We start from the raw sequence: 14385 nt of genomic DNA, 5'->3' as shown, positions 1-14385 counted from the left end.
TTTTGTTATTATTTTTTCTAGCTCTAGAAAATAATTCTTTGGCAGTTTAATTGGTATGGTGCTAAATGAGTAAATTAGTTCAGGTAGAATTGTCATTTTTATTATATTGGCTAGATCTACCCATAGGTAATTAATATTTACTCTGGTTGTTTAGATCTGCATTTGTGTGAAACGTATTTTATAATTGTATTAATATCATTTCTAGTTTTGTCTTCACAGTTAGACTCCCAGGTATTTTATATTGTCTGAAGTTATTTTAAATGGAATTTCTTTTTCTGTCTCTCTCTGCTGTGTTTTGTTGGTAGTATATGGGAATGTTGATGATTTGTATGGGTTCATTTTATATCCTGCCACAATAGGAATGGGTGTTGAATTTTGTCAAATAATTTTTCTATGTCTATTGTGATAATCATATGATTTTTATTGTTTTTGTTATTGACATAGTCAATTATTCCAGTAGTTTTTCTAATATTGGACCAGCTCTGCATTCCTGGTTTAAATCTGACCTGGTCATAGTGTATGATCATTGTGATATAATGCTGTAATCTCTTTGCTAGTAATTTATTTAAAATTTTTGCATCAATATTCATTACGGAATTTTGTCTATAGTTTTCTTTCTCTGTTGTTGCTCTCTCTGATTTAGGTATCAAAAGCATATTTGTGTCATAAAAGGAATTTGGTAGGACTCCTTTATCTACCCTTTCCAATAGTTTACATAGTGTTGGAATTAATTGTTCTTTAAATGTTTGGGAGAATTCACTTGCCAGTCCATCTGGTCCTGGGAATTTTTTCTAGGGAGTCCATATTTGGCTTTTTCAATTTCTTTTTCTAAGACAGGGTTTTACTTAGGGCATATATCCATTTACAGCTAATTAAAGTAGAAGATGCTGGTATAAACCTGATTTCTGCCATGTTGCTTTGTAGTTATATCTTATAAGTTTTGTCAAATGGACATACTTACCCTAGTAGTTGGTAACCTTTGATAACTTTAGTTAATGGAAGTATCTTTTGAGTTTTCCTTTGGCCAGGTAGAAAGGAGTAATAGGTTGTTGCCAAAGAGGCATTGGATGGTTTTAGGGTGACCTTTTTGGCTGAAAGTATTACCTAAAGGCTGAACTTTTTCTTAGTTTTAACTGGAATTTTCACTATAGTTTGAAGTTATTATAGTGTTGTCTTAGTGAAATTTTCAGTCATAAGGTATGTCTATCTTTGGTCCTCCTTATCTTTCTAAGCAGAAATGTTTAGATTAGTTTAATTCATTAAAAATTGTTTCTGGTAGGTTTGGACCCCAAAAGCAGAGTACAGAATAGTTTTCTACACTTATCTGTATACATACTGCAACCCTCAAGTGCAATGCAGGTTAGGGATTGTTTTATCTTTATATTTCCAGCACCTAGTACATAGTAGGCACTCAATATTTATTGAATTCAATTGAATATCAATGACTGTTTCTGTTTTTCAGTTTCTTTGAGAGATAATCTACTTACCATTCCAACTTGTTGCAGGAATCCCTTCTACAACATTTCTGAGAAGATTATACAGTCTCTGAATGCTAGTAGGGATCAGAGCTCATCATTCCAACATCTTGTTCTAGTTTCAATGGACCATATCCCTATTTATATTGGATAATTGTAACTGGGTAACTGCAGAAAACAGCCCAACTGGGGTTACAGTGTGAGCCCTCTATAAGCTAATTGGACAGGATTTTATAATATGCTGACATAAAATCCTGACATCAGCAGTGTCAACCGACTGCAGCTTTCACAGTGCTCAATTCCCTTAAATTTGACAAGCATTCATTAAACATCTGTGTTTGGCACTGGGAATAGAAAGATAAAATGTAAAAAAAAAAATAAAAAGCCCATATCATGAACTTTCTACTTAGGGAAAATAACATGTCCATGGATAAATAAATATAAGATAATTTGAGGAAGGGAGCACTTGAATCTAGAAGGATTCAAGACTTTGCACAGGAGGTAGCAGAAGCCTTGAAGGAAGATAAGACTACTATGAGATGGAGCGTTCCAGGCGTAGGCAAAGCAAGGATACAGAAGGTAGAATGTTGAGTTTCATTAACAGCTTTCCCAGTGACACAGCTGGAGCAACTAAGTGAGAAAAGCAAAAACTCCTCAATATGGTATTTATCACCTTCTACAATCCAGCAAACTACAACCTAATTTTCTAACCATATTTCCCTTTACTCCCCTATCAACTCCTCTCTAAGCTTACTTAGTCTTATCACTATCCTTTAAATGCCATTTCTTCCTCACCTCTGTAACTTTGTTAAAATGTTTCCAGACCAGCCATGTCCATGATGATTTCTCCATCCATTGAATTCTATCATGCTTATTGTCTGTACCACTCATTTGGTGGTATAATCTACTGTTTGGCACTATCAATTATATGATTTATATTTGTGTGCCTTGTCTCGCTAACCAGACTATAAACTTTTTGAGGACTGTGTCCTTCATACCTCCAGATATGTTCTATTTAATTCAATTCAGCTACATGGGAATCACTGTGTTAAGTGGTAGAGATAAAAGAAAAGGAAGATACAGTTCTTACCTTTTGTTAGTTTATAATCCAGTGAGGACATAACACACATACACAGTGTTTTCCATTAATTCTAGTAGCTTTGTGGCTTGTTCTTCATAAATTGTCTTGGCTAGAATCACATCTATGATAGATAAGTACCAAGTTTGGGGCATTCTTTTCTGAAAGATTTCTGGCTTTGCCTTTGCAAGCTGGAGTGTTGAAAGAGACAGATGCCTCCTTCACCTGCACATTGAGAGGAATGAGTTGATTTCCTAATACCTAAGCTTTTTGGCAGGCTCTTCTCTTTAGTGGGTTATCATAAGTCAGACTGTGATAAGTGCATCAGAGAGATTAGATACAGTGAGTGCACAGACAGGATAGAGAGAAATAACTTCTAGCTGGAAGTATCAGGATAAGTTTCATGCATGAATCAGCATCTGATCTTCATGTTAAAGAAAGAGAAGGAACATGATTAATTGATAATATATTTGTTCTTTTTCCCTTACTGATTTTTCCTTTGGTAAAATGTAACCCGTTTTCTGTTTACGCTGAAATTTACCTGTCTTAGGATTTAGTTTTTGAAGATATTTTCAATTATATAATTTGCCTCACTTGACATATCTCATGTCTTGTACCCAACCAGTTCTATTGAAAAATTCTAAAATTAACTAAATGAACTTTTATCCATGTTAACAGATCAGGAAAGGAATGTGCATTGCAATAGCAATACATTAAATTGAAACACGTAGTAAAGTAATAAACAATATACACATATTTCTAGAAGATATTTTTCTTCCTCCTTTCCTCTCTAAAGTATTTGGGAAACTATTTTCCAAAAATCATGCTCCAATGGAGTGAGAAGAGTTTTGTCCTTCAATACAGACAGATTTATAATTGAGGCTTGAAAAATACAAGTCAGGGTCTTTTTCTACTCTTGAATTCTATATTTCCACTAAGTTTTTAACTTAGATGGTTCTAAGCATTTCTTAGTTTGCTCACAGTCGTTGGGACCATCTCCAGTTGTCCTGATCTATATCTGGCCACTGGACCCAGATAACTCTGGAGGAGAATGTGAGACTGGTGAATTTGCAAAGCCTTCCCTCACTTAAATTCAATTTACTTGCAAGTCATGGTATCATCTTCCTGATGTTATGGTCCTCTTTAAGAACAGAAGACGAACCACAACCACACACACAATCATCACAGGGCTAACAAATCAGTTATTTTCCCTTGTAGTGATAGACCCTAGTAACAGTTACCATGTTTTCTCATCTCCAGCTGTTGATGTTCCATGACAAAACCATGCTGTACCTAGGTACAGAGGCTCAAAAAAAAAATGGAAGATTTGAGAATTTTTCAAAAAGTTAATCACGTTCTAGGCCTAGGTGTCCTGAGGAGAATAGCATTTTTTCCAATTTGTTTCCTTTTAAATGTACTTGTATTACATATGCAAATTGATTGTGATAAAATGTTGCTAATTCATTTGGTTTGCTAAATCTGAGCTAGATTACACTGTAGCTTAATGTGGAAAGACAGTTAAATGTGAATAATTTTACTTGAGCCACAACTGCCTTTTGGGTGGTTTAAAATATGAAATGGAAGACCAGAATGTTCCCATCTCTCAATTCATGAACAACAGATTGGCAGCTGGGTTTCTGAATAAGAAAAAAGTGAAGATTCAAGTGAAACTGTTAAGTTCTCATTCCTTGTCTATGTTTATTGTCAAGTGGAGTTTTTACAGCGTTATCCAACAGAGCAATTGGAGTCAAAGAAATTGATTGCATTGTTGGTGTTTGGTTTATACCACAATGGGAACTTTTTAATATTATCTATCTATCTACATATATATATATATATATGTACACATATGTAATATAATGTATTTTCTCAGTTATGAGAAGTAATGTGTTATAGTGGATAGAAAGCTATCCTTGGTGTCAGGAAGACTGATTCAAGTGCTGCTTCTAGCACATGTTGGCTGTATGACCCTGGGCAAATGAATTAATCTCAGTGGCCTAGGCAGCTAAGACTAGGAGTTGCAGAGAAGGCGCTGAGTTGTATTGATAAAGGAAATTCTTTACTAAAAGCTTCCCATGGTGATAAAATCAAAGATCTAGTCCCTATCCCTATTCTTTAGGATATTTCCAAAAGAATGAGTTTCTAGAAAACTGTATAAACAGAAAGCTTTATATGGAATTAGTGACTTCTTCAGTAAAGATTTAATTATGTCACTTTATCATTAGAAAAAATGTTATCCTAGAGGGAAAGCATTAAAATAAAGTTTACTCTATAGTCAGGCTTCAGCTTGTGTATAGATTGGATTTCTAAGTCATCCGTTTACACTTGGAACATTTCCCCCTATATTTACAATACTGTATAGGCCAACACAAGACTCCATGAAAAGCACAATGTAATTGAAATGTATACTAATAGATTATAGAACCAAACCACTAAGTATGCCAATGGTTCAAGGGGAAAATAAATTGGCATTTTAATTTGAGATTCTAGGAAGACACTTTATGCTAATTATCCTCCCTGCCAAATATGCTGCAGGCCAGGGCTGACCAGGCCAATTTCCTGGTAGTTTAGATCTAAGATTGGAATGAAATGCTACATTCATAGTCCATCTAACAATTAACAAAGAGAGATTTACTTAACCAGAGGAAGGGGAAGGATATTCAGCCATTTTATGCCCTTACATGAACAGAAAGTATAATAATAGGGCCTAAGGGCACAAGGAAACTTCATCAACAGGTAAGTAATTATCCTTAGCTAACTGGGCCAATTTTGGGGACAGTTTGCTTGGTTTTTAGGAGAAGTTGTCTTATCTACATGGTAGGGGATGGAGAGAGGTGATAGAAGGGAAGAAAGCTAGCTTATCAAATTCTAAAAGAAATCTTTGTCAGACCTCAACCTGGGACACCAAAGCATTGTGGTGAGAGTACATTCTGGCATGAAGGACAGATTGGATGAATTCAGAGTCAAGATATAGAGTGTCTGTCAAATTTGGGTAGCAAAGTTGGTGATTCTTGAGAGAGGATAATATAAAATAATGCTAGAAAGGTAGATTGGAGCCTGATTGTAGAGAACCTGAAATGCTAGGCTAAAGAATTTATATTTTATCCTACACATAATAAGGAGAACCTGAAGGTTAGTGAAAGGAAGGTATCATGGGGAGTCTTGTGTTTAGAAACATTCTTTTGACAGCTATGGGAAGTATAGACTAGAAAAGGGAGAGAGAGGAAACAGGAAGATTAATAAAGGGGCTACTAACATAATTACCATAAAAGCATAATAGAGAGGCACAGGAGCTCTGGGAGTAGTAGCATCCCTCATACCATTAGTTCTGTTTCTACCCCAGACCTCACAGACGTCATCTGAGAAGCAACACTGGCAACCTACATTACACTGTTTTTGGCATCATTATTTCATTTAGTGATCATATCTTGAATGTGCAAAAAGCAATTTTATGTTAAACAGACCCTGGGGTATGGCTTGTTTGCTTATCTATTGGAAGAATCCTTACATACTTTTTATATGAATGCTATTACTGATCTGTTGATAAAGAAAATTATTTAATGGATTCTGATTCTTTTTTTTTTTTTATTTTTAGTGTTCTACAATTACTACCCTATAACTTAGATTTTTTCCCTCCCCCTCCCTCCCCAAGATGGAATACAATTTTATATAGGTTCCACACATACATTCCTATTAAATACATTTTCACCACAGTCATGTTGTATAGAAGAATTAAAATGGGAGAAATCATACAACAAACCAAAACACAATGCAAAAGAAAATGATTTGCTACATTCTACAATTGAATTCTATAGTTCTTTCTCTGGATGTGGAAGGTATTTTGCCTTAAAAGACCATTGGGAATGTTTTAAGTACTTGCATTGCGATGAGGTTCTAAGTCTACCAAAAAAAATCCTCGCACACTGTGGTTGTTGCTGTGTACAAAGTTCTCCTGGTTCTGCTCCTTTCATTCAGCGTCAGATCATATAAGTCTTTCCAGGTCTCTCTGAAGTCTTCCTGTTCATCATTTCTTATAGCACAATAGTATTCCACTACATTCATATACCACAATTTATTCAGCCATTCCCCAGTTGATGGGCATCCCCTTGATTTCCAGTTGTTGGCCACCACAAAGAGTGCTGCTATAAATATTTTTGTACATGTGGGACCATTTTCCATTTTTATGATCTCTTGGGGATACAGTCCTACAAGCAGTATTGCTGGGTCAAAAGGTGTGCACATTTTTGTAGCCCTTTGGGCATAGTTTCAAATTGCTCTCCAGAATGGTTGGATCAGCTCACAGCTCCACCAACAATGAATTAGTGTTCCAACCCTCCCACATCTTCTCCAACATGTATCATCTTCCTGTTTTGTCATGTTAGCCAATCTGATAGGTGTGATGTGGTATCTCAGAGTTGTTTTGATTTGTATCTCTCTAATCAATAGTGACTTAGAGCATTTTTCATATGACTATAGATAGCTTTAATTTCTTCCTCTGAAAACTGCCTGTTTGTATGCTTTGACCATTTATGAATTGAGGAATGACTTGTATTCTTATTCATTTGACTCAGTTCTCTCTATATTTTAGAAATGAGGCCTTTATCACAGACACTAGTTGCAAAAATTCTTTCCAAGTTTTCTGCTTCCTTCCTAATCTTGGTTGCATTGGGTTTGGTTGTGCAAAAACTTTTCAGTTTAATGTAATCAAAATTATTCATTTTGCACTTCATAATGCTTTCTATCTCCTGTTTAGTCAAAAATTCTTCCCTTCTTCATAAATCTGATAAATACACTATCAACAGTGTATCAATCTTTATACCTAGATCATGTACCCATTTGGACTTTATTCTTGTGTACAGTGTCAGGCATTGGTCAATGCCTAGTTTCCACCACACTGTTATCCAGTTTTCCCAGCAATTTTTGGTTCTTATCCCAGAAGCTGGGATCCTTGGGTTTATCAAATAGTAGATTGCTATACATTACTTTTAAAGACAGGACTAAGCAACTTCTATATAAGGGCAAAAGCATTTTTGATTGTATACATGCTTATGAGGAGATGGGATTAGTGCCACCTCAGCTCTCTCTCTAATATGGTTTCATAGGGAGATGACATTAAGGCTAAGGACTCACCCTCTCCTGCATGCTGGCTGTAGGTAGCCAAGGTAAAAAAAAGTTTAAAACTAGGGTCACTACAGAATGACTCTGCATCAGTGACTGATTTTATACAACATCCTGCTTCTTGAAGGCAAGGTCCTAACGGTCTTCTAGAGGACCTTCCATAATGGCTTAGGGTTGTACATATAAAACCCTAATTTTAGAGAGAGGTATCAGTGACTCAGTGGTTAGAGCTCTGGGCTTGAAGTCAGGAGGATTTGAGTTTGAATGTGACCTCAGGCACATACTAACTACATGACCCTGGGCAAGTCATTTAACCTCTGTTCATTTTAATCCACTGGAGAAGGAAATGGCAAAGCATTCCAGTATCATTGCCAAGAAAATCCCATGGACAGTATTGGTGAGCTTATTGTCCAGTTCAGTTGGACACAACTGGACAACAACAAAAATTCTGAAAATGTGAGAAGTCTAGAATAGCTTGTTCTGAAGGAAAAAGGAGAGAGAGAGAGAGAGAGAGAGAGAGAGAGAGAGAGGAGAGAGAGAGACACACACACACACACACACACACACACACACAGAAAGCTGACCTTAAAAACAAGTGACCAAATGTGGAAGAGAATAAAGACCAGAAATCCCTGTCTTAGCCTCTGTACTCCATATCCTGGATCTGAATGATCTGTGGGGGTTAATGAATGATGACAAACCTTTGCAGTTCATAGTGAGTCTCCTGATGTAAAGGTGTTCGGTAACAGCCCAGACAACACCAGATCTGCAGCACAGATGGGAACACTTCCCGCAAAATCAATTCTTCACCACGGGTCAGGGTCATATGAAGCAAAATAGCGAGGCAGTCGCTTACCCTCTTGCATGCAGCCTGTCTTGGTGTCAGTGCTGCTACCAACACTTGCCTGTGCCTTATTAGCAGTGTTCCTGACCTACCAGACAGAACATCTTCCCTAGAAGCCCCACTGGGAATGTAATAGAAAATTCTACACCTTCAGAGGCCTCTGCTGGAGGGGGCCCTTTTGGTTATTGGATAAGGATTCTTTGTTACTTTCATCAGGGAACTGAGGTTTACCACCTATCCAGGTAAATATACATTAACCATAGTTATACAGTGACAGTTTCACCTTTATTGTGCTTTTAGAAAGGAAGGTACCGCCCAACAGTATTATCTGTGTCCCCTCATGCCCTTTCTGTAAAGCTGTCAGAACCATTCAAGAGAAAAGACCTGGCATTTGAGCTGTTTCCCCAGGGTATATTGACCTCTCTGAGGGGTCAGGGACCTCAAGGCTTAGTTAACTGAACTAAGGTCAGTCAAGACTATGCTTGAAAGTGGTCTTTATTGGGTAAGTCTTTCTGGACACTAGATCCAAGAAACTGTTAGACCAGAGAGCCTTCCTGCTTCCTAGAGTGCCATTGATATGTCATAAACGTAGCTGCTGGGAAATGGGATGCCCAACTTTGGCAGTTAGGAAAATGGTGATGAAACTGTTGCTTATCAGAGGCAGTTCTCTTGCCCTAAGATGCAGCAAGAGGGTCAATTTGCTAGTTAGGGACAGATTGAGAGCCATATGGGGTTGGTAAGTGTGCTAATTGGCATAAGAAGCCCAGGTAGGCAGTACTGGCTTGTCCTTAGTTAGGGAGACCATATGGTTCTATGTCTTGAATGACATTTCATACTGGCAGCAGGCAGGTCAACCACTCTCCAACCTCTGTCATTTTTGTAATGTCTTCATCCTGAAAGCCTGAAAGTTTTTCATCTTTCTTTGTATCTTCAGTGCTTAGTTCAGGGCCTGGCTTTTATATGTTTAATAAATGCTTGTTTACTGACTGACTGGGTACTGCATCCTTGCTAAGCATTCTTTTTCTGTACTGCTTAAGCACAAAGTCTGACCAGGTCACTCCTCTGCTTAATAAACTCCAGTGGCTCCCTGTTGCCTGTAAATAAACTTCTTTGGCTCTTTACACCCTTCATAACTTAGTCTCTACCTACCTCTCTAACTATATCATGTATTGCTTTCTTTCCTACAGTTTAAGCAAGTTGATTTCATTATTTTTCACACGTGGCATTCTCTCTCTCTCTGGTCTCTGTTCCTTTGCATGGTTTGTTCCCCATTTTTGGAATGGATCTAATCCTCATCCTGGCTTTATAGAGTCCCTTACTTCCTTTAATTCTGCTCAAGCACTGCCTTCTCTTCCCAAAGACTTTCCTGGCTCATCAATTGCGAGTGCCTTCTCTCAACCAACCAACCAATCAAACAAACAACTAACCAACCTGTCAGTATTTCCCTAAACTACCTTAAATCTTAACACTAGTGAGCAAGACAGGCTAATCTGCTAGTTGTGTGTGTGTGTGTGTGTGTGTGTGTGTGTGTATGTTTGTCTGTCAGTCTGTCTGGGGTGAGGCTGGGGTTGGGGAATGGAAGTTGATGGAACTCCCTCCTTAATTTAGGTATAACTTTAATTTCTTTTCTCTTAGGGGAGAGGGATTTTTCTTTTGAACCCCAATTCACAAAATGGTGGCCACCAGTTTGAAAATGAAAGTAAACTTTCCTAGACTTTATTATACCTTAAAGCTTTCTGTGCAAATGTAGCTTTTATGGTAGGCAACAGGTACTAGCAGGAAATGGAGAATAATCTGCCAGATTCTCTCGAAGAGAGGAAATAAACGCTCCTAAGTGTAGGTATGACTTTCTTTGAGTTCTTTTCTGTCATAGGGGAAGGAACTTTCCTTTTGAATCTGGCCCATCAAGAATGGCAACTGCCACTTTGAATATAAAAGTATACCCATGGTTCACTCCTCACAGCCTGCCATGCTCACTGATTTGTGACTTATTTCTAGGAGTATCTGAATCTTGAATTCATGTTCTAGATCTTTATGGCCTAACATTTGTTTCCTTTGTTTGAATAGATCCAAGGCACCAGAGCAACTACAGTTGACCAAACCTTTCATGTCCCTAGAGTAAAATGCGTTCTGCCTTACCCTATCTCTAATTTGTAAGCTTTCCGTAAGAGACACGACTCAACATTTCTTCTGGCCAACAGATTTCATAGTAGGTAAATAAGATATTAATTGAAAGTAATAGATTTAGAACAAAAGCTAACATACTGGGACAGCTGGAAGAGGGACAAGCGACTTTGCTAGGTAACAGATCTGGTCCATTGGAGCAGCTGTGGCTGCCTTGGTACTTCAGATCCCTGGTGATACCTTTCTTCATCCCACCATATCATAGCACAAGGTTTAAGTTCATATTTTTGGATAGACTCACTCATGGTTTATTTCTCAGCACTTCACACAATTCTTTGGGAATCAAAGTCATTCTTCCTCCACGTGTTCTACCCCCAAAGACAGGATGAATTTTTTCATAGTATTTATTCTATATATCCCCATATGCATACACATTGTCTTCACCAACAGAACCTAAACTACTTGAAAACAGAGAATATCTCATTTTTGTCTTTGTATTCTCAATACAGAGCAGTACTTGAGATGTAAAAGGTACTTAATAAATGCTTATTGACTGATCAGTTAGTGTGAACTACTGTACAATCATACCTTGGACATATTGTGCATTTAGTAAATTTTAGTAAATATTTAGTAAAGGAAGTCACATGAATTTTATAGTTTCCTAGCACATATAAAAGTCATATTTACATGTTTATACTATATTGTAGTCGATTAAGTATTATATCTAAAAATGTTCATAACTTAGTTTAAAAATACTTTATTGCTAAAAAATGTTATTCATCACCTGAGCCTTCAGCAAGTGGTAATCTTTTTGTCGGTGGAAGGTGTAATTTCTTAAAATAAGACAGGAATGAAGTTTGCCATATGGATTGACTCTTCCTTTCACTTGAACCCTTAGAGGCCATTGTAGGGTTAATAATGGGCCTACCTTCAATACTGTTCTGTCTCAGGAAATAGGAAGACCTGAAGAGAGGGAGAGAAATGGGGGAACATGCAACATTTATTAAGTTCACTGCCTTACCTGGGTGCAAGTTGTGGTGCCCCCAAACAATTGCAATAGTGACCTCAAATGTCACACTGATCACGGATCACCGTAACAAATATAACAATAATGAAAAAGTTTAAATAGTATGAGAATTACCAAAATGTGACACAGAAACACAATGTGAGCACGTGTTGGAAAAATGGTGCTGACAGACTTGCTCAGCCCAGGGTTGCCACAAGCTGTCCATTTGGAAGAAACGTAATATCGGTGAAGTCCAAAGAAACGAAGTATGCCTGAGCATATGCAGATCTTTGTGTATCCAAGGAGAGAGAGAGAGATTCAGTATTGGCTGATTCCCTTTTGTTTTTCCCTATTGTGTGGCCTACTCCTTTGTAGAAAACACACACAATGTAGTAAATATCACCTTATCTTTATCTGGAGACAAAATTTATTGTAAAAGCATACATGAACCAAATTCCTTCATGTCAGGATTTGTATTGAGTTTGAGTTAGCAGTCATTTGTATAGGATGTGTGGTAGGCTACGTGCTGTTTTGTCCATGTAGGTTATATGTGTTCACATGTGTCTGTTGAGATGTGTCTGGAAGGAAAACAGGAATAGATAGCTAGAGTATCTCCTCCCCCTCAGTCCATTTTCCAAGTGTTCCTTTCAGGAGGGGAATCCATTTGGGGCCAGAGGCTGCCTGCCCTGCTCTTCAGAGAGGGGGAATACCAGACTGGAATTTTGTGTCTATTCCCTTAAATACTGTTAGTTAGGAAATACCTTTTAGGTTTAAGCTGTACTCCTGACCACTCTCTTTAATAGAGGAGTGCCCCAGGCTATATATCCAAGGCTTGACTCCTTTCCTACAAAATGTCACAGTGAACACTCATAATGAATGAAGAGTAATCTCATTTACCCAAGTTGATTGAAAAGCAAAAATCAAAGGAGATATACATATGAGAATGTGCCAGACAATACCGAGTAAATGAGCTCTCCTAGAACAAGATAATTCAGCTCACCCAAGAGAGAGAACCTCAGATCTCATCAAAGAGGATGTTCCCTGAAGTGTAGGAAGGTGGATGTAGGGAAATGACCAAGGTGCTGGCTCTCTACATGTCAGTTTCTTCCCATTCTTTCTCTCCCTTCAGGGACCTGAAGAAAGTATGTAACCTAGTGTTTTCTGTCTGAAAGTAGAATCCAATAACCAAGAATCTCTCTTCTGTTAAGCTTTCACTGACTCTACTCCTCACTCAGGAGGGGAACATAGCAATCATTCTCTATCAATGAGGAGAGTCTTATGCAAATTGTCCATCAGCTGGCCATCCTCTCCACAATACTCAAAATTTCCTGGACTACTCTGTACCATGCAATTCCCAGTTCCAGTGACCCTTCAGTCCTTCCTTCTAGCTAGGAGAAATTATACTTCTCATAAGCCCTGTTGCTTATAAGAAGTTATACATATGTAACTTGGGGGAGGTGCTTCATCCACTGGAGGACCTTCTTTACTTTGTCACAAAGAAGCATAAAGACTGTTACATAAAAGGATGGAAAAACCCATGGTGTAACAAGTGCATTGTATGCTTCCTAGGTGAGGTGGGGCTGAAATAGCTTCTCATAAGAGGATCTCCTCAGCTTAAGATTTTTTGGTTTCCTCCCATATAAGAGGTATGAGCAGGACTGCTGTGTGACGTGCAAGGCCCTTCTTAAAATGTTTCACCTACCTCTCTACTCTTCTAATACTTTGTACCATTCCCACCCCCATACTCTTTGATCCTCCTCAGCCAAGAGTCCCGGTTAAAATCTTACTTTCTATAGGAAGCCTTTCCCCATTCCTCCTTAATTCCAGTACCTTCACTCTGTTGAGTATTTCTTATTTATCTTGTGTAGGGTATATTTTGGGAAGACTACCTCTGGTGTGAGAGAAAATTTAGAGAATCCACCCCAAATGTTCACATGGACTATTTGTGCCTGACCTGTGGTAGAACATCCCAGGTTCATATTGGTCTGATCAGCCGCAGCTGGACACACTATAACTTGACTCTAACATAGTGATGTCATTTTGGTCCTCTTCATGAAGAAAGGACAACAACCATCCAATTTATCTTTTACTTAGTGGCTTACATATTGGGGCAACATTGTTGCCCCAATGAGATCATGAGCACCTTGAGGGCAGATTTTTTTGTGTTTCTTTGTACTGCAAAGCTTAGAACAATGCCTGCCATTTTGTATGCCCTTACGAAAGACTGACTGACCTCTCAGGTCTATGTCAAGAATCACTTGTCAAGCCATTTTCTTTCCTGAGGTCCCTTATCTTTTAGTTTTCTTTTTTATTGCCATAGCCAAGATATACCCAACAATAATTCACAATTTATTTGATTTATGCTTGCCATATGATACTGATATTCTAATGGCTTTTCTATCTATTAATTTCCTGAAATGATTGCACATTCATACGTGGATTAAATGGACTCTTTATTACAGAAAAAGCAAAGCCATCAGTGCTGTCTTTGAAACTCCCAAAGGGCTAGCATTGCTCCTAATGAGTCCTGAAACCTTAATCTTAACTTTTCATCCCCAGTCTTTTGTACTGAGGCAGGCATTCCTAAAGAATGGTAGGAGTTCACCAAAATAAGGGTGAAATGCAGTCTCTGCCTTGGCTCATCACATTTACCTCTCACCGTTCGACTGGATCTGCAGTGGCTCTTCAGTGTCTTTCTAGTCAGCAGTGAGAATCTACTCTGTTGGAGACCTTAGGGGCT

General features: G+C 38.0%; 1 protein-coding gene across 2 annotated transcripts in view; it reads left to right on the top strand.

Moving 5' to 3' along the window:
• The window catches only part of CRYAA (crystallin alpha A), a 78770-nt gene that overhangs the window by 37550 nt on the left and 26835 nt on the right, over positions 1-14385 (top strand). Inside the window, exon 1 of one of the 2 annotated variants that reach the window (XM_072614844.1) lies at positions 5202-5289. The exons of the other annotated variant lie outside the window; for it this stretch is intronic. The gene's annotated coding sequence lies outside the window, so the exon portion shown is untranslated. Of the gene's footprint in view, positions 1-5201; positions 5290-14385 lie in introns of those variants that run through there. 2 annotated transcript variants of the gene reach the window in all.

This window comes from Notamacropus eugenii, chromosome 5 (assembly GCF_028372415.1).
Source record: "Notamacropus eugenii isolate mMacEug1 chromosome 5, mMacEug1.pri_v2, whole genome shotgun sequence".
Lineage (NCBI taxonomy): Eukaryota > Metazoa > Chordata > Mammalia > Diprotodontia > Macropodidae > Notamacropus > Notamacropus eugenii.
This window is presented reverse-complemented; position numbering and strand designations above follow the sequence as displayed.